The sequence below is a fragment of the Motacilla alba genome, chromosome 20, assembly GCF_015832195.1.
Source record: "Motacilla alba alba isolate MOTALB_02 chromosome 20, Motacilla_alba_V1.0_pri, whole genome shotgun sequence".
Lineage (NCBI taxonomy): Eukaryota > Metazoa > Chordata > Aves > Passeriformes > Motacillidae > Motacilla > Motacilla alba.
In genome coordinates, this window is record NC_052035.1 from 10,751,898 (window position 1) to 10,768,700 (window position 16,803).

A 16,803-nucleotide genomic window follows, 5' to 3' on the forward strand; every position below is an offset into this window, starting at 1 on the left:
TGGGAAGTAATCAATAACTCCCAGCACAGTGGCTTTGGACACAAGTGTCAGTAGATACATAATTGGCTTTGGACACAAGTGTCAGTAGATACATAATTAATCATTTAGGAACACTTCTCTGAAGATAAAATTAAGGATGCTTGGGTATTTCTCATCATAATGCAACCACCCCTGCAAATTGATCTCTGAAGCTTATGAACATGAAGACAGTTTCAGCATAAAATATCACTGGAGAAAACGCCTAGAACAGCAAAAATAGTTCTAAGTGTAAGTTCATAGATCTTCCTCCTCAAAGGCAGCTTTGTCTCTGTGGACTCATTCTCTCCAGGCAGATGCAGGTTTACACTCACTCTGCACAAGGTATTTTGTAAATAATTTTCACAGAGACTCTTAGACAATTATGGCAGCAATTAAATTGCAAATAAAACAGGATGACAGTGAGTAACCCAGTGCAAAGCCCTACAGTAGAAGAAACCATATTTTTATGCCTACCACCAACTCCTCACACGCAGATTCCACAGCACGAGCACCTGCACACAGCTAACAGCCTATTTCTGAGGGGGGTTTAAGGTGATACCACAAATTTGCAAAAGCTTTAGGAAGTCAGATTTTATGCTACGACTGAATTTCCTTTAAAGCTGCATTTATAGTAAATACCTACTGGATTCCAGTATAAGGTTGCTACTCCATTTGCTGTTTTCAAGATATATAAAAAATTAACTTTGACTCCTCAAGACAGGACAAATATCTCCATTTAGAGCCAAGTTTTAATAAAGAACCCACGCAGCTATCTGCTCAGTAACATTAACCCACCTGGGTAACAAAACATGCACAGCACTTTGTTTAAAACAAAACGAGAGCATGTAAACAAAGATATTTACACCTCTGAAGATGGGTAACATTTCTGTTCCACTATTAAACAACCACTCAACAGATTCATTGTTCTAGTGCACAACCCAGAAAGAATCCATGCACGGGGCAGTTCTCTCCCCTGGAAAAGTTTTCCTTTCAGCCAGCACAGGCTGGTGAAGGGCCCCTTAGGAACAGGCTGGAGAGAGAATTTCTCTGCAGCCTTAACACACACAAGATTCATCACTGAGAGCTACTAAAGGGATTCTCATCCTCACTTGGCTGCCCTGACATGTTGCAGGGAGCAGAGGAGCTGGTCAGTGAGTTAGTGAGCTGGACAGGGATGAGAACCACAGACACCTCAGAATTCTCACACTTTACCACCTTCAACCTCCACTGCCTGTAACACTAGAATCAAAACACTCTGAGATCTACTCACAGATTCTTTTGGGAGGCCTAAAAAAATTTACTCAGAGGTGTAAAAATAATGTTAGTAAAAACATAATGAAGTTATTTATCCAGTCGTGAAAACACATTTCTTGACAAATACCCTAAGCACACAAACTTTACAACACCCCAGAGGTTTCACAGCATCCCAAGGGCCTTTATCTCATCCAAAACTGACCAGCACAGCAAAGGAACTGGACTGGAGCAGGAACAGCACAGCCCACTTGGGTCCAACACCAAGCACAGCCATTACACGTCCAACAGAGCAGAGACAGCTCAAGTTTGGGACTACAAAACCGAGAGGGCCAAGACTAAAAAGTCCAGCCCTGCTTCTGCAGCTGCAGGGACAATTCACCTTTTGTGAACCCTCCCTCCCAGCAGATGGATAAACAAGCCCAGGAAGACAAACTCTGCAGCCTCTGCATTTTCTGAATGGAGAGCTGCTGCAGTCTACTACAAACCTGTCTCATTAAATTATGTGCATAATAAAATAAACTGAATTAATCTAAATGATCTGTCTAGACCAGCAAATGAATTTCCAATTGTAACTGTATTTAAGGAAAGAAAAAAAAAATCAAGTTTAAGTAAGCTTAGTCTATTCTTGTAACTTATTGATCCTGAAAATTAAGACATTATCTTTGTGCACTGAATCAGCAATACATTTTTAAAGAGTATAACTGAAAGTTATGGTAAGCTACATTTGACACAATCTAATTGCTTGTTGCTCTCCTGCAACTTGCTTTCACAAGCCTATAAGGACACAAAGTAATAATTACATCATCATACATTTGTCTGCACAGTAATAATTAAGATGCAAGGATTGAGATAATGAATTCTTGAATTCCAAGTTCCATGGTGGTCTATTCCATAAAATAATAAAACCCATTAAAGTTCTGCCATAAAGCATAACCCCTCTTTTTTTCGCAAGAGCAAAAACATCAAAGTCCCCTATCTGCAAAGAGGCAGACACGGGGTGACCAATTTGTTCCTTGCTCTCACTTTCCAATTTATTCAGCTTGGAGAAGATACCCATGTGATCAGCTGCATATCTGCAAGCTCAGCAACAACATTCCAGTTCTTGAGCACTCCTAATTTAACACATCTTCTTTGCACGCCTCATTGGGTGCATTTCCTCCACAAATTGTAAGAACCAAACATTTGAGCCACTTCACAAAGAAGAGACTAAACACTAAGCATTTTACAGCATCATACCAGTGTCAAATACAAATATTTCTTATATCTCCATGAGGCAGGTGACAAAAGTGATGCTGAGTGAAGGACTAGAAAAATGGCACCTCGTAAACAGAAGGCCTAGACGTGAACAGCATGATGTAACATTGCATTTGTTCAAGGACAAGCTACTTCAAATATCAAAGCTAATAAATTTTCTGCTTAAAAATTCAGCGTACTTGCAGGCTAATCTTGCTTTCAAACAACAGCAAAAAAAAAAAAGAAAATCATCTGACTGGCACTACAAACAGTGATTTAAAAATATAGCCTTATCAAAGCAAAAAAAAGCCTGATTGGGACGTTTTCCAGCCAACACTAAGATAACAGAAAGAAAAGCTTTCCACCTTTGTTCTAGGTCAGCATATGTGGAGTTCACACAGTAGAATTCACAAGAAGAAAGACTGAAAGAAATACCAGTCGTAAGACCTGCCAGCAAGTGCATATCATGGAAAGCAGTAACAGTACTAAAAGTGACTTAAAGAAACCATCCAAGGGTGGAAACGATCTTCTGTGATCAGTTACCAAAAGATGTCAGCAAACAAATGACAAATAACCACACTGCTTTTCAATAGTGCATCAAGTGAAACCTTTAGCCCATCTAGTCCTTAACTGCCTGTAGGCACAGGGCTTGTTGTCTAATCACCATTTTCTGTCTCAAACTTTTGCCTTCTGTTTCTAAGATTATTTTGGCATGACTGAAGAGCCAGTTCTGGAGGAAAAATGCCATATTTTTTCCTGGACAGCAGACATCTCAGCGTTTCCTTTAGAGGACTTCCTGAAGTTACAAGTTCATCATGAGGTGCTGTTGGTTCAGGAAAGCAACAATAAGAAAGAATCACTGCTGATCCTCTCCCACACTGCCCTCAGCTTTCTGTCATGTGGTCAAACATGTGTACGGCTCCACGACTATTTAAAGAAAAAGCTGTGTTTACTGTAACTGAAAACCCAAGGGGTTATTCAGGGGGAAAATCAGCACTTGGAATTTCTTGCTTCCATGCTAGTTTAGCCAGTTCTCCTAGTCCCGTCCCACGGCACAGCGCCTCATGTTTGGAAGAGACCCAAGTCACTGCTTCCAGAAATTGCCCTGAGGTTTTAGAAGTCCCTGAGCACGCTGATGTAAAGTTTGTTAAGCTGATAACACATGTGGCTGCCCCCAGATGGCAACATGAACGTGGATTTATAGAACTTCAGAAGGTTAAGTTGGAATGATCAAATTTATCTTTCCTTGCACGCAAAGCTTTAGAAAAGGAAACACTATGGGAAGAGTGGTGCAAATGAACACTGCAGATCCACCATGATTCCCTCTTACTTTCCTGGAATGTCAAATGAAGGCTACGTAATTTAGCTGAGAAAATTCACAGTAAGTGGAAGAAGTATCTGCTTGCACTCAACACGCTTTGGCAGACACTTCTGAGAGGAAACACAAGGTTATTGCACGCGTAAAAGCCAGGAGGTGATTTTGAAACTACATTTGAAATTCTGGCCTGCAAGTGCTGCACAGTAAAAAAACTGCTTCCAAAAGAAGTCCTGAATCTAATGCAGAGAGCACAAACATGATCAATAACCAAATTAAATAAACAGCATCTTATACCTTTATTACCATGCAGAAGTTCTGGTGGCATGGTATTTAAAAAAAAGCCTTTTTTCCTGCTGGTTTTCCCATCTTGCTTTTCTTCTTCTCTGCAAGAGAAACAGTGAGTAGGTAACTGAAAAACGAAATTAACAAAAAAAAAAAAACAACCCCAAATAAACCCCAACTGCTTCAGCTGTGACCTAAAAGGCCCCTTGAGGCTCTGCACTGTGCTGAAACCGAGCCCAGCACATTCCTCTGGGGAGCCGGGCCGGGAGCCTCCTCTGCTCAACTACCCAGCTGCAAAAGCAATCGGAAAAATCCGGTAAAATCGGTAAAATCAGAAAAATCCCAACGCCGGGGCTGACAGAGCCGCACCGAGCCGCAGCCTCTGCACAGGCACGGACTGAGAGCCCCAGGGATGGGGGGACGGGATCACGGCACCGGGCACGGCTCACACCGGGGGAATCACGGCACCGGGGGGGAATCACGGCACCGGGCACGGCTCACACCGGGGGAATCACGGCACCGGGGGGGGAATCACGGCACCGGGGGGGAATCACGGCACCGGGCACGGCTCACACCGGGGGAATCACGGCACCGGGGGGAATCACGGCACCGAGCAGGGCTCAGCACCGGGCAGAATTCACAGCACCGGGCACGGCTCAGCACTGAGGGGAATCACAGCACCGGGCAAGATTCACAGCACCGGGCACGGCTCTGCACGGGCACGGCTCAGCACCGGGAAGGAATCACGGCACCGGGCACGGCTCAGCACCGGGCAGGAATCACGGCACCGGGCACGGCTCAGCACCTCTCCCTAGCGCTGCCCACGCTGCAGCACGGGCCTGCGGCCCGCAGCGCCCCGAGACGCCCCGGCAGGTCAAGGCCGCCTGGGCCGCCGGGACGGGAGAGAAGCGTTGGGGCAGCCGCTGCACCGCCCGCCCCCGCCGCACTGACAGCGCGGCCCGCGGCCCGCTGAGGACAGGACGGGACGGGCCCCCCGAGCCGGGCCCGAACGGGGCCGTGCGGGCGCTGGGGCCGGCGAGGGGAGCGAGGCTCCGGGGTGGCGGAACGCGGAGCGCAGCGCGGCGGCCCCGGGCCCGGCCCGCGGCGTTACCTGCACCGGCTCCAGCGACGGCACCGCGGACACCGAGGCGGAAGTGCGGCCCTGGACGCGGTGGATTGACAGGCACCTCCGCCAATCGCAGAGCGCGGCCGCGCCCCGCCGTTGCCAAGACGACGAATCAGCTCCCCGTCCCCCCGCTGGGAGGCGGGGCGAATGCTAATAAGGCGTCGAACCTGACCGCCCCGCGCCGCGCCACCGCTGGGGAGACCGCTGGCCAATGGCAACGGGGATATGCAGATGAGGGCGGGGCTATGCAGATGAGGCAGTACCGGCAGCCCCCGGGGCTGGGGGCGCCTCACCGAGCGAGTTCCCGGAGGATTTTGGGCCCCCCCGGTGGGAACGACCACCTTGTGGCTGCTATCACACATGGGATTTGTAGGACATTTCAGCCAGCGGGTGATTTCACAGTGCAAGCTTGGCTCGCTGTAACCTAGTAGGAAAATGTGGCATTCCCAAAAACAGATGAAAGTTGAAGTATTTTCTTCCTCTATCAGTCTCCAAATAGATTATCAGCGTTGGGGCCTCTAGCTGCAGATTTCCTCATAGATGCTGTTACTAGATGAGGGCTAATGTGCAATGGTGCAGGTTTGTGGGGTTCTATAACTCGCAGGCCAGTATCCCTAGTAATTAATTGATTCCTTCAAGTAATTAATTAATTCCTTCATCCCATCACCTTCCTCCATGCCCTGACACTCAGAGCAGCTCAATGACACCTCAAAACCCCAGAGAAATGGTCCACGGAGCCATGAATGAGTGTGAAATGGTGGGGAGTGAAAGCAGGAGATGAGACACAAATATTTATCCTGAAAATTGTCTTCTCTTTCAGTTGATTCAGCTCTCAGTGCAAAGCAAACAGAGGGAGGAGCAGATTCCTTCTGCAGCTCGCTCGTCGGAGGTGGATACAGATGTTCTTCAACAGGGGAATGGCTGCAAGGGCAGAGGGGAAAATAATCACAAAATCTGAACCACTCCTTTGCTGCAGAGCTCCCTCCGGCCATCCCCGAATGGGATATCCCCAAACATTTTTGCTGGCACACTGCGGATTCTGGAGTGTTGCTCACCGCCAGGATGGGCTGGCAGCTCCTGGCCATCAGCCACGTGCTGACAACGCACGAGACACAAACCAGCTGTGACAATGCTCCTTGCTCTGGCGCAAGGGTAAACATTTAATGAAATCTCCAGGGGGATTTCTCACACGCCCTGGGATTGAGGAGTGTTTTGGAGTAGGCACAGCTGCCTCCAAGGATGTCTCTTGGTCCTTCTCAGTCCAGTCTTGCCATACCCACATGTTATTTCACCCCTTCATTTACCCATCTTTAGGGAGTACAAATCTTTGGGACTAAAGGATAATTCGTATCACTCCAAATATCTTTATGAGGTTTTCCTGAATTGCCCAGAAATACATTTTTTTCCCCCATAAGCTCCAATTCAGCCACCCCTCTTGGATTGCTCAACCTTATGAGTCTCAACATGAAGCACAGAAATATTTCTGCTGCAGCTTTTAAGCAAAGCCCCACAAACAGAAAGTAATCAGGAATTTAAATTATTATTATTATTTTCTGACAGTGCAGGCCTTTGTCATGACTGAGCAGCTGATCTGGAAGAGTTCTCCAAAAGGACCACAGCAAGACAAATCCACTGATTAGATGACCACGATATATTGAATTTTTGTAGCTTTTTCTGGTCTTAATTGAAGGCATGGGCATCCTTCTCCAGGCAAGTTTGTAAGCATTTCAGCTAGATTTCCATGCTTAGCAAAAATGAGGATAATTGACAATTTCTTCCTTTGTTAAATATTCATGGGCTATTCTCTAGCAATCTAACTCCATAAAACCCCAAAACTGGACAAGGAGAAGAATTTAACTCTGTATTTGTCTCCCTTCTGCATTGGCATTGAGGGAAGAGAGCAGTTACCTTCTAAAGGAGATGGCAGAGAAATTTTGCCTTGTTGGCAAAGTTTTGCAATGTTAAAGTAATTAAACAGGGGGTTTACAGGGGAAAGTATTGGGCAACTGTCTCAGGCATAGATGTAACCATCAGCTCCACCTACAATAAACCCAAGTGCTTCCCTCCTGTGGAGAAACACAATCCCCTCAGAAAACTGATCCCAGCAAACCTTGCCACTGCAGCAGCTTTGGGAAACCTAAACGGTGACACGAGGGCAAAATGGAAAACCAAAAATCTGGAGATGTTGGTGTAGAGATACTGCAAGGAAACGTGGCAGCAGAAATGCTGATTGTCAGCAGCCAGTCCATCGCCCATCGCTCCGTCACAAAGGCCTCTTCCCTCCTCCTCCTCCTCCAAATCACCCAGCAGCCAAAGCCGTCACTCGCTCCCAACATGCTCAGGCAAGTTGTCCAGCTCTGGGAAGCTCTTTTTAGCCCGTGACTCCTTGCCAGGGAGTTTCAAAACCAAACCCATTTGTTTAGTGGAGGCTCCAGCATCTCCAGCTCGGTGCTCGTGTCCCTCCTCCAGGCTGGAATTCCCAGCCCCTGTCCCTGCCCAGCCCTCCAGAGCCACAGCAGAGTCCTCCCAGCCCTGTCCGAACGTCCTTGGAAATGCTCCCAGCCCTCCTGGTCACCAGCAGCTTCACCTCAGAGGAGTGAGGGGCTTGTCCACACTTGAAAGATTATTTGGATTAAGGGACCGTGTGAATTGAAAGCAGAATGGGAATCCCAAAATATCTCTGGGCAAATAAGCCCCAAGTTATCAAAGCAGTTGATGGAAGGGTTTTCAAGGTCTCTGTCTTCCTGCATCCCCACATGAGTGAGCCTGACACAGCTCTGCCAAATGGGAAATCCATAATCCAAAAAATAAAGATTTCTTCCTGCAGTCTACCTCATTTTAAAAGACAGTAATTTTGAGTTCTATTGGCAGTAATAGATTGTTTTGAGCTGCTGGCACTGAAAAAGGGAAGATAGTGTGAAAAAGCTACAGTCACAGAAATTTATTTAATATAAGGAAATATTAAAAAAGCAGACATTGGTAAGACTGATAAGGCTGTAATGAAAAACGTGGTAATGCTGAAACCACATGAATTTTAACCAGAACCTTGAAAAAAAGCAATTCAAGAGAAAAAGGAATCTGTAAATAATGAGGAACATGGCAAAAGCTGAATAAGTAGAAATAGCCAGTCTGTTAAAAGGCTGAATAAGCATGTTCTTTGTAATGGCATGGAAAGGAAAAGACACAACAGCCTGTATCCTCCGCTCCAGTGATAATTTCCCTGGAGCTGCACCCATTCAGCTGAGGGCAATTCAGGGGCTGAGCCACTTCCATTCAATATGAAATAAAGTTTTGAGAATCTCTGTGGTCAAAGTTGTGCAAGTTGCAAAAGCTTAAAAACCTGAGGGCGCAAGGGGCTTTCTGCAGGAAGCAAGAAAGCCTATTAAAAACATGCTTTCTCACAAAGTCTAGACACAAGCACAGAATCACGGCATTGTTAAGGTTGGAAAGGACCTTTAGGTCATCAAATCCCGCTGTCAGCATCAAAACATTTCCTCAAGTGCCATATCCACAGGGGTTTGGAATATGTGATGTACCCCTCTGCTGAACCCTGAATTCTTCTCGTTCCCTGTATGACTTCTGGTGCTGGAAAATCCTGTTCCTGGAGCTGAGTAGAGATGAGCAGGAGAATGTGCTGAGGATAAAAATATCTGGGTCAAAGTAGCTCACTTTCATACATCATCTTCCCTGGGATGGGAGTCCATAGGGTTTTTGGATATTCATGTCAGGGAAGATGGGATAGATCAGATTTAACTCACTACTTCAATCCTTCACACACCTGTACAGGACTTGGGAAGCTCCTTAGGGGGATACTGTGGAACCTGATTTTGGGAACCCCCTCCCAATAAGGGCTGGTACACATGAGCTTCAGCCTGAGCTCCAGGAGCAGATCTGAAGAAACTTGATTTTACCAATGCCTATGCACCACTGCTGCCAGCTGATCTGTCTTCAGCCAGTGATGCTTTATACACTAATAGGTGTTTATTTGTCAAACTTGGCCACCGAAGCATCTTATTTAGAATTAATTCCCACATGTGGGTTTAGCTGCACGTGGGGCAAGTGACCCCTGTACTCTTGGGACACATTTCCCTCTGTGATGGCAGCGGATCAATTCAGCAGCTCATGTGAGGCTTCTTTCTGGAAACTCAAGTCAATAGAAGTTAATTATACTTATTGATGCAAGGTCAGAATTGACGTGGGAATAAAATTTAACCTGAGTTCTTCCTTGGTAACTTCTCTGTGTCACCAGGATGTCACTCAGAGAAGCAGCTGAGCAGGGTGGGTGTGCACGAGGCAGAGTGAAGGAAAACTCCTCACAGGCAGCAGGGGAAGGAATATTTCCTTTTAGATATTCCCTTTGCCAGGTCAGACAGATTCCTGCTGCCCAGGTTAGATGTTACTGCTGTTGGCTAATTTAACCTCATTTTTCACTAAATTCAATGCTGTTGTTTCAGTAGCACAGCCTTCCCCCAAGGCAGCACCGGCTCCCTCTCCATTTTGCTGCTTTGTGGATGAAGGCACAGCAATGAAATGTTCTCTGTGGCATGCACATGGATTTTCCAAGTGTTCCTGGTGACGTATCTGCACTGTGCCCCCCTGGCAGAGTTCACAGCACAAAGAGAACTGCCCTGACACCCAGGGTGCCACCTCCTCACAACGCAGCAGAGAGCTCAGGCATCTACTGACCCCAGGAATGGGCTCAGGACAGCTCTGCCCTGAAATTTTGCAAAAAAAATCCCTGGGTTTTAACCCTGTGACTTGTGACAACCAGCAACACCTACCAAAAAAAAAAAAAAAAAAAAAACAAAAAAAGCAGGAAAAAAGAAAAAAACCTCTGAGTAAAGCAGACTGTCAGCTGTGTTTACTGATAGACTATAGATTGTTTTAGCATGTAATTTTCTGTAGATCAGTAAAATTAGCACCTTTGATCCAGCAAATATTTATATTCACATATTACCTGCTGGAATCATCTCCTGTACTTTATAACAAAGTCCTGTCCACTTGTCCCTAGGCAACCACTAGAACAAACTAATTAGTAATTACAAATTCACACATATGCATCAAAACAAGACCCAGGTTAATTTATGGTGCCTCTATATTTTCTGTGCTTAGAAATTAGCATCTCAACTTCCCCAAAATAAATTATACTAATCTACAGACTGGTTTTAAAAAGGCCTCATCATGAAATTCCACAAAAAAAAAAAAAAGGTAATGAAGTAAATAAGATATTTGAGCATGAACAAAAAGAAAAAGTCAGATCCTGTCCCAGATCCTGTCCCAGATGGAGTTGGGAAGTTTGGCTCTGGATCTGAAGCCTGCTACACAAGAAATCCCCGACAGGCAGACAAACTAATGTGCCTCCCTCGTCAGCTTCTGTGTCAGCTACAGCTGACTCTATTTACTTTTTGCCCAGAGAAGGATCTGGGAGCAGAAGGAAAAGAAGAGAAACCTTCATTGATATTCACAATGCTTTCTTAACTGATCAGCATTATTTTTGTCCAGGAAGCTCTTTCAGAAAATGGGAGAAAACAAGTGATGAGGTGGAAGAATGGCTGTCAGGAGCAAAGAAAGGACCCTGTTGTCGAGGAAGGAGTTTGTTTTCTTTTGTATTAAAGTACCATGAATCCTTTTGGTTTCTGTTTGTATATTGGGTATCAGAAGAATGAGGTGGATTCAGTCTGAAAAAATTGACTTTTTTACCGTAACTAAGCTAAATGTCAAATTAAACATCTCTAACGATGCAGGCGGGTTGGTGGAAATTGCAGCTCACCCTGATGGCAAAAATCCCCACTTGTCCTCATTTCCATGCAGAATAAATGATGTCCTGAACCCAAAGCACAGCCCTGCTCTGAGCAGGGGTGCAGATCCAGGCACTGAGCTTTGGCAGGGCAGCTCCTGCCCGGTGTCTGCCAGGCTGGGCTGCCCATGCCAGCCCCCATGGCAGCAGGAAGGAGCCCTGCCAGCTGGCAAACTGCTCAGCCTTCCAGCAGCAAGGGGCCATTCCACATTTCCATGGATTCCTGCCCCAGGGATGGGAACCTGGAAGGAGGAGAAGCTGCTTTACCTGTGCACAGCTGCTCTGGATGCCAAGCACAATTGTCTTTTTCCAGCCCTGCCATTCTGAAGGGGATTTTGCAGGTCCTCTCCCCTCGTTTGCACTGAGTGAGGGTTTCTCCCTGGCTGACAGAGCTCAGCTTTGGCTCCAAGCATGGCATTTACACTGCTGGGAATAATGTCCAAGAAGGCACGACTGACAGGAAACTTCTAATTGACCATGGTGTGATTCACTGGGAGGCTCAGAGTCTCTGAGTTAAAACAGCACCACTAAAAAAGAGAAATCACTGAACCCCCCAGGCTGCCTGGCTCTCCAGGGCCCCAGGAGCCTGGATGTGCTGCTGTGGGATGGCCAGGGCTGCTTGCTGCAGGTGCAGCTGGGCTGGAGCTGCTGCAGCCCCTCACATGCAGCTCAAGCAGGGTCCTGCAATGGCTCTCCAGATGCAGCCAGCTGGTTTTTGGAAGTGGCTTTGCACAGGCCAGGAGAAACAGCCCTTCCGTGGGAGCATGGAGGCAGAAGGAGTGAAGACTGGGGCAGGAAGGAGTGGGGTGAGGAAGGAACCAATAAGCCTCACATTTCCTCAGATTAGTCATAGAATCATAGGATTTCCTCAGATTAGTCATAGAATCATAGGATAGTTTGGATTAGAAGTTTTGGTCCATCCCCCCTGCAATAAGCAGGGACACCTTGGAGCAGACCAGGCTCAGAGCCCTGTCCAGCCTCACCTTGAACACTTCCAGGGACGGGACAACCATCACTTCTCTGAGCAACTTGTTCTGGTATTTTACCACGCTCATTGTAATGTTTTTCCCTAATATCTACACTGAATCAATCCTTTTTTAGTTTCAAAGCATCACCCACCCTTGGCAGTGCTCAGATCAGCCCTGGGAGCTCCTCTAACTTGGAGAGGGATGAGCCTGGAGCAGCCCTATGCCAAGAGAGGAGACACAAGTACTCTTAGAGTGAACTTTAACAGGTTTTTAGTAGGAAAAAAACATTATCTTACCACAAGAACAGCCTTGTGAGGCTGCACATGCTCCCAGGTGCTTCAGGCAAACACAAGTGGAAGGACTTTTTCCTATCTTTTGTGTGTGCAGCCACTATTTGATGTAAATGTTCTTACCAGAAATTGAATAACTCCCACACCAGTAATTTTATACCCATCCAACATTTAAATTATGAATGCAATAATCTGCAGCACCACGACTCACAAGGCAAGGCTAGAATTCCCCAGGCAAGAAAAGTCTATTTTTAGATCTTTGCAGCTGAGATTTTTACTAGATGTAGAAATTTGCTCCCTCCTGCTGCCTCAGGGGTTAATTTGCGTGCAAAGTTTCAGGGTTTTGTTTCTCTGTCGTTCAGGGGCTCAAACCTGAAGCCAGCAAAACAAACAAGCTGCTTTCAGGGGAAGGAGTGCAAGAAGAAATCCCCTTGCCCTGCCTGGGCGAGGGATTGCCTAACAGGGTTACTCTGAGGCAGAGGAGTGATGAAATTGGTTTTTCCTCTGAGAACATCCCCTGGCTGGGCTGGAACCTGGCTCAGGAGTGGTTGTGTTCTCCCTGAGCAGGGGCTGTGCTGGAATCATTCCATCTTTAGTCCATGGAGCTGGCAGCAGTTTCACAGAAGATGCTCCTGACTCATATTTGCAAATGGCATTTAAAATCTTGGGTTATTTTTTTCACTATGTTTCTTAAGGGTTTTGGTTTGGTTTTTTTTGATCTATTTCAGGGACTTGGTGTTTTACTTGTTGCTTTTCTTCTCTGTGTGGTACCAAGGAGAGACCAAAGCAGTGCAAAACTCGTTTCCCTCTGTGTGTGGCAATAGCAGACAATGAATGAGAGAGAAAAGGATCAGATGCACCCCAATAATCAGAAGCTCCTTTCTGCTGGACCCCACGGGGGATCTGTGTCACCCAGAGCATGGAGGCAGCTCTGGTTCAGGCTGAGCAGCTCAGGGTTTCATCACTTTTTGTGTCACATAAAGGCATTTATCAGCAGGGCTCATAATAACTGATGGATGAGATGTGGTGCTCCTTCCAAATCAGGACCTTAAGGTGATGTTCTCCGTGCCAAGCTCTGTCTGGAGTTGCAGCCTGGTGAGAAATCCCAGCCCTGGCACTCTCCTCCCTTGACAAATCACCCCACTGCCATTTCTTGATCAAAGGCTGCCAGAATGGGAGCTCTAACACCACCTTGCCTGCCCAAACCCAGCCGAGTGGCTGCTTGGTGGCAAGAGTTAAACACAGTTATTTTGCCTCTGAATATCATCTGTGGACCATGTAGAGAAAAGGATGCTAAATCTCTGTCTCCCATGCCCTATGAAAGGCTCTAGCAGAGTAGATGGACGTTAATTTCCTCTCCTCTGCAAAGTAATGCACTGCTTTCCCTGATGTCATCAGGCTTTGGTTGTGCTTGAGGGAAAAAAAAATGTTAAAAAAAAAAAAAAAATATTGTGGCAAATGGAGATGCAATTCTTTTAAAACATTGTCTTTCTGAGAGCCAACAGCAACAAAAATTGTGTGAAGATCAAAGAGAAAAGAGGCTGTGCTCAAGAATAACTCAAAAATAATATGGGGCAGTTGCTGAGCAACTCTCCAATGCAAAGTATTGCTATTTTCTGGTTCCTTCCCCCCTCTGCACAGGAGGGATGGTGTCTAGTGCTGGTCAAAGAAAGGTCTGTGTGATTGCCTGGGTACAATTAGATCTAAGGTCTTTGCAAACAGCTCCTATCAATCAGCCTCGAGCCATTGATCTTACATCTGAAGCACTTATTGAAAAATAAATTATGTTTTTTTGATCTAATCCACTATTAAGGATTCCTTTCTTCCTTTTTGAGGCTGGGTAAATAAAATTCTTCCATCAGAACTTGCTTAATAATTATGCTGGACACACAGCAGACCAAATCTTGAGGGTGAAGCAAAGCGAGGACTCAGAAGCTGAAGGCTGATTTCTTTTTCTCTGGTCTTTTCTTGTTTCGTTGGAAGAGCTATTCTTTAAGCAGGCATTGCACAGTGCTGAATGCATTCCAATAATCAGGGTATTGTCTGTTATCTGCCTCGAGCTGAGCAGCACATGTGCCTCAGGGATCTGCCTGCTGCAGAGGGGCACCCGAGGGCTTCACCCTTCTCCTCCCCCAGTGGGTCTGTCCTTGTCCTGCTTTTGTGCAGCTGCTGGTACTTGCTTCCAGATGCAAAAGTGCTTTTTTCCTCTAGAAGGCATTGTCAGTATCCATCCATGGGGATCCTCCAGCATCCAGGTTGCACTGAGACCATCAGGGGGAGGAGCAGATGCCACAAAAACTCCACAGCAGGGCTGGGACACAGCTCAGGTGCTCGCCATCCCTCTCTCCTCTGGGGACATGCTGAGATCTCTGATAACCACGGAAATGTATTGTGTCATCTCATTTTGTGACAGAAAGGAATAAATTCCTGAGTTCCAGCCCAGCCTGCAGAAATGGAGGGGAGGGATCCCATGTTTCCATCTCCCTCCCCAGCAGGCCAGGAGGGAGATGTGACTCAACACCACACTGTGCACCCCACTGGGAAGGATCCCTGTGAGCATCCTGGGAGTGGGATCAGCCACGGCTGAGCCCCTGCTCAACTCTTCTTCCCAGGAGCTGGACCTGAGGCAAAGCAGATGCTTGACCCACAGCAGCATCAGTGTGACAAGGCTTGCCCTGCTATTTCCCAGTGTGGTTTTTTTTTCCCAATACCCCTTTGAAAGCAGTGCAGCCAGCTCAGCTCTGCCTCTTGGATGCTGGCAGGCTGCCACGCTTTAATTAAGCCTGCTGTTATGTCTAATGCTGCTGGCAGCATTTCAGGGCACCAGCACAGAGGCTGTGGGAGTGGGAGCAGGAGATGAGTGGCTGCAGAGCTGTGTGGTGACTTGGATGTTCAGGATAACATGCCAAAGTAAGAGTGTTGATTTTATCCTCCCGGCTGGTCAGATCAGCTCCTGAGCACAGATCCAGCCAGGCCATGGAAAAACTCCTTTTCCTGCAGGGAAGAGGGCAGCTGAGAGCACAGAGCATTGGTTTGAAGCCTCACCCCTCACTTTGTGGCACAAAAGTGGCCCAGAGAGCTCTCTGGAATCCCCTGGTACCCAGCTGTGTGCCCCCAGCACGGAGCCAGCTCAGCAGGTTCCACACCTCACTCACCCACAGCCCGAGCAGCTGGGTGAGCAGGGGCTGAGCTTCCAGCCCAGGTGACAGGAGCAGGACTGAGGAAGGGACAGCTTTAGCATCTCCCCCTGTGCTGCAGGCCAGACTGAAGGTAAAGTCTGAGAGTTTTCCCTCCACTTCTGGCTGCTGCACACAGAGCAGCTCAAATTCATCTTGTCCCCCATCGTGTGCATCAACAAAGCACAAGCTGTGGCCAGGTCCATTTCACTGCTACAGAGCCTGTTTGCTGCAAGTCTTGATTTCAGAGCATTCTTCAGCCTCATTCCTCCTCACACAACCCCCAAGAGCACAGCTCTGTTCCTTCCTCTCCTCTCCTCGCAGCTGCTGCCGTCGTGCAGCCCCAGGACGGAATCCCAGTGCACAGGACAGGCTGATGAGGCACAGCCAGGAGTGTGCGATCCCAAATCCACGTCCCTGCAGCTCCCTGTCCCCACAGCCAGCCGCGGATGCTTTGGAAAATCAGCCTCCCGACGCGTTGGGATGCTCAGTGGGATGTGGGACTCTGCCACCACCAAGTGATGAGTGGGAAGAAGAGAGAGCAGCCTGCTCATGGAGCACTCGTATAACCTCAGACTGGAGCCCAGCGCCCTGTGATTTGTATTCTGCCTCTTGATCTCCAGCAGCTGTGCCCTGCCGATCCCCATCAGGGCTGTTCGTCACTGCCTCGGCCCCACGAGGCTGAGCTGATCTGCTCTGCGTGCAGATAAAGCCTGGGCAGAGCGTGCTGCAATTAAACACTCTCCCGGTTCTGCGCTAACGAGGAGCAGGAACGGAATGCACAATGGCAGAGAGTTACAGGCCAGCAATTACAGACACAATCTTCCCTCTTCCTTGTCCTTGCACTGTTTCTTCCACTGTTCCACACTTGCTGAGAGCCTGACACAGCAACCAGAGCTCTGAAGATGATGAGCAGAGTAATAAAAAAGCTCTTTGAAGCACATCCCCGAAGCTCCATGAGCCCTGATCATCCCTTCATGCTTCTGCAGCCCCGCTGGCCAGGGCAGCGAGCAGGAGGTCCACCTCAGGTGGTCTGAGCTGCTAAAAGTAGTGTCATTAAAAAAAAACCCAACTTAATCATGATAATTGAATTAAAGGAATATTGTGGAATGTTTCCTCCTTGTTTTCAAGAGGGCTTGTACTTGTTAAAACCTTTTGGAATCCAGCTGCTGCAAATAGCAGCTCATGTGCTTTCCCAATTGCTTACCTTTCTTGCTCAATAGCCAGTATCTATTTAGGAACTGTTTTTCAAAACACTGTGCACTTTGCACAATTAATTTGGGGAAGTCTGTGGTGTGTCCCAATGCGCAAAAAAGTGCTGTGACAAGCTGAGGAGATCAC

The 16,803-nt window shown here is 47.2% G+C and overlaps 1 protein-coding gene across 1 annotated transcript in view; it reads right to left on the reverse strand.

The window, feature by feature from the left end:
- The window catches only part of OSBPL2 (oxysterol binding protein like 2), a 33,606-nt gene extending 28,321 nt beyond the window's left edge, over positions 1 to 5,285 (reverse strand). The window contains exons 1-2 of the mRNA XM_038158534.1: positions 5,217 to 5,285; positions 4,118 to 4,206 (exon numbers count right to left, since the gene is read on the reverse strand). The gene's annotated coding sequence lies outside the window, so the exon portion shown is untranslated. The remainder of the gene's footprint in view (positions 1 to 4,117; positions 4,207 to 5,216) is intronic.
- Between the last annotated feature and the right edge of the window lie 11,518 nt (positions 5,286 to 16,803).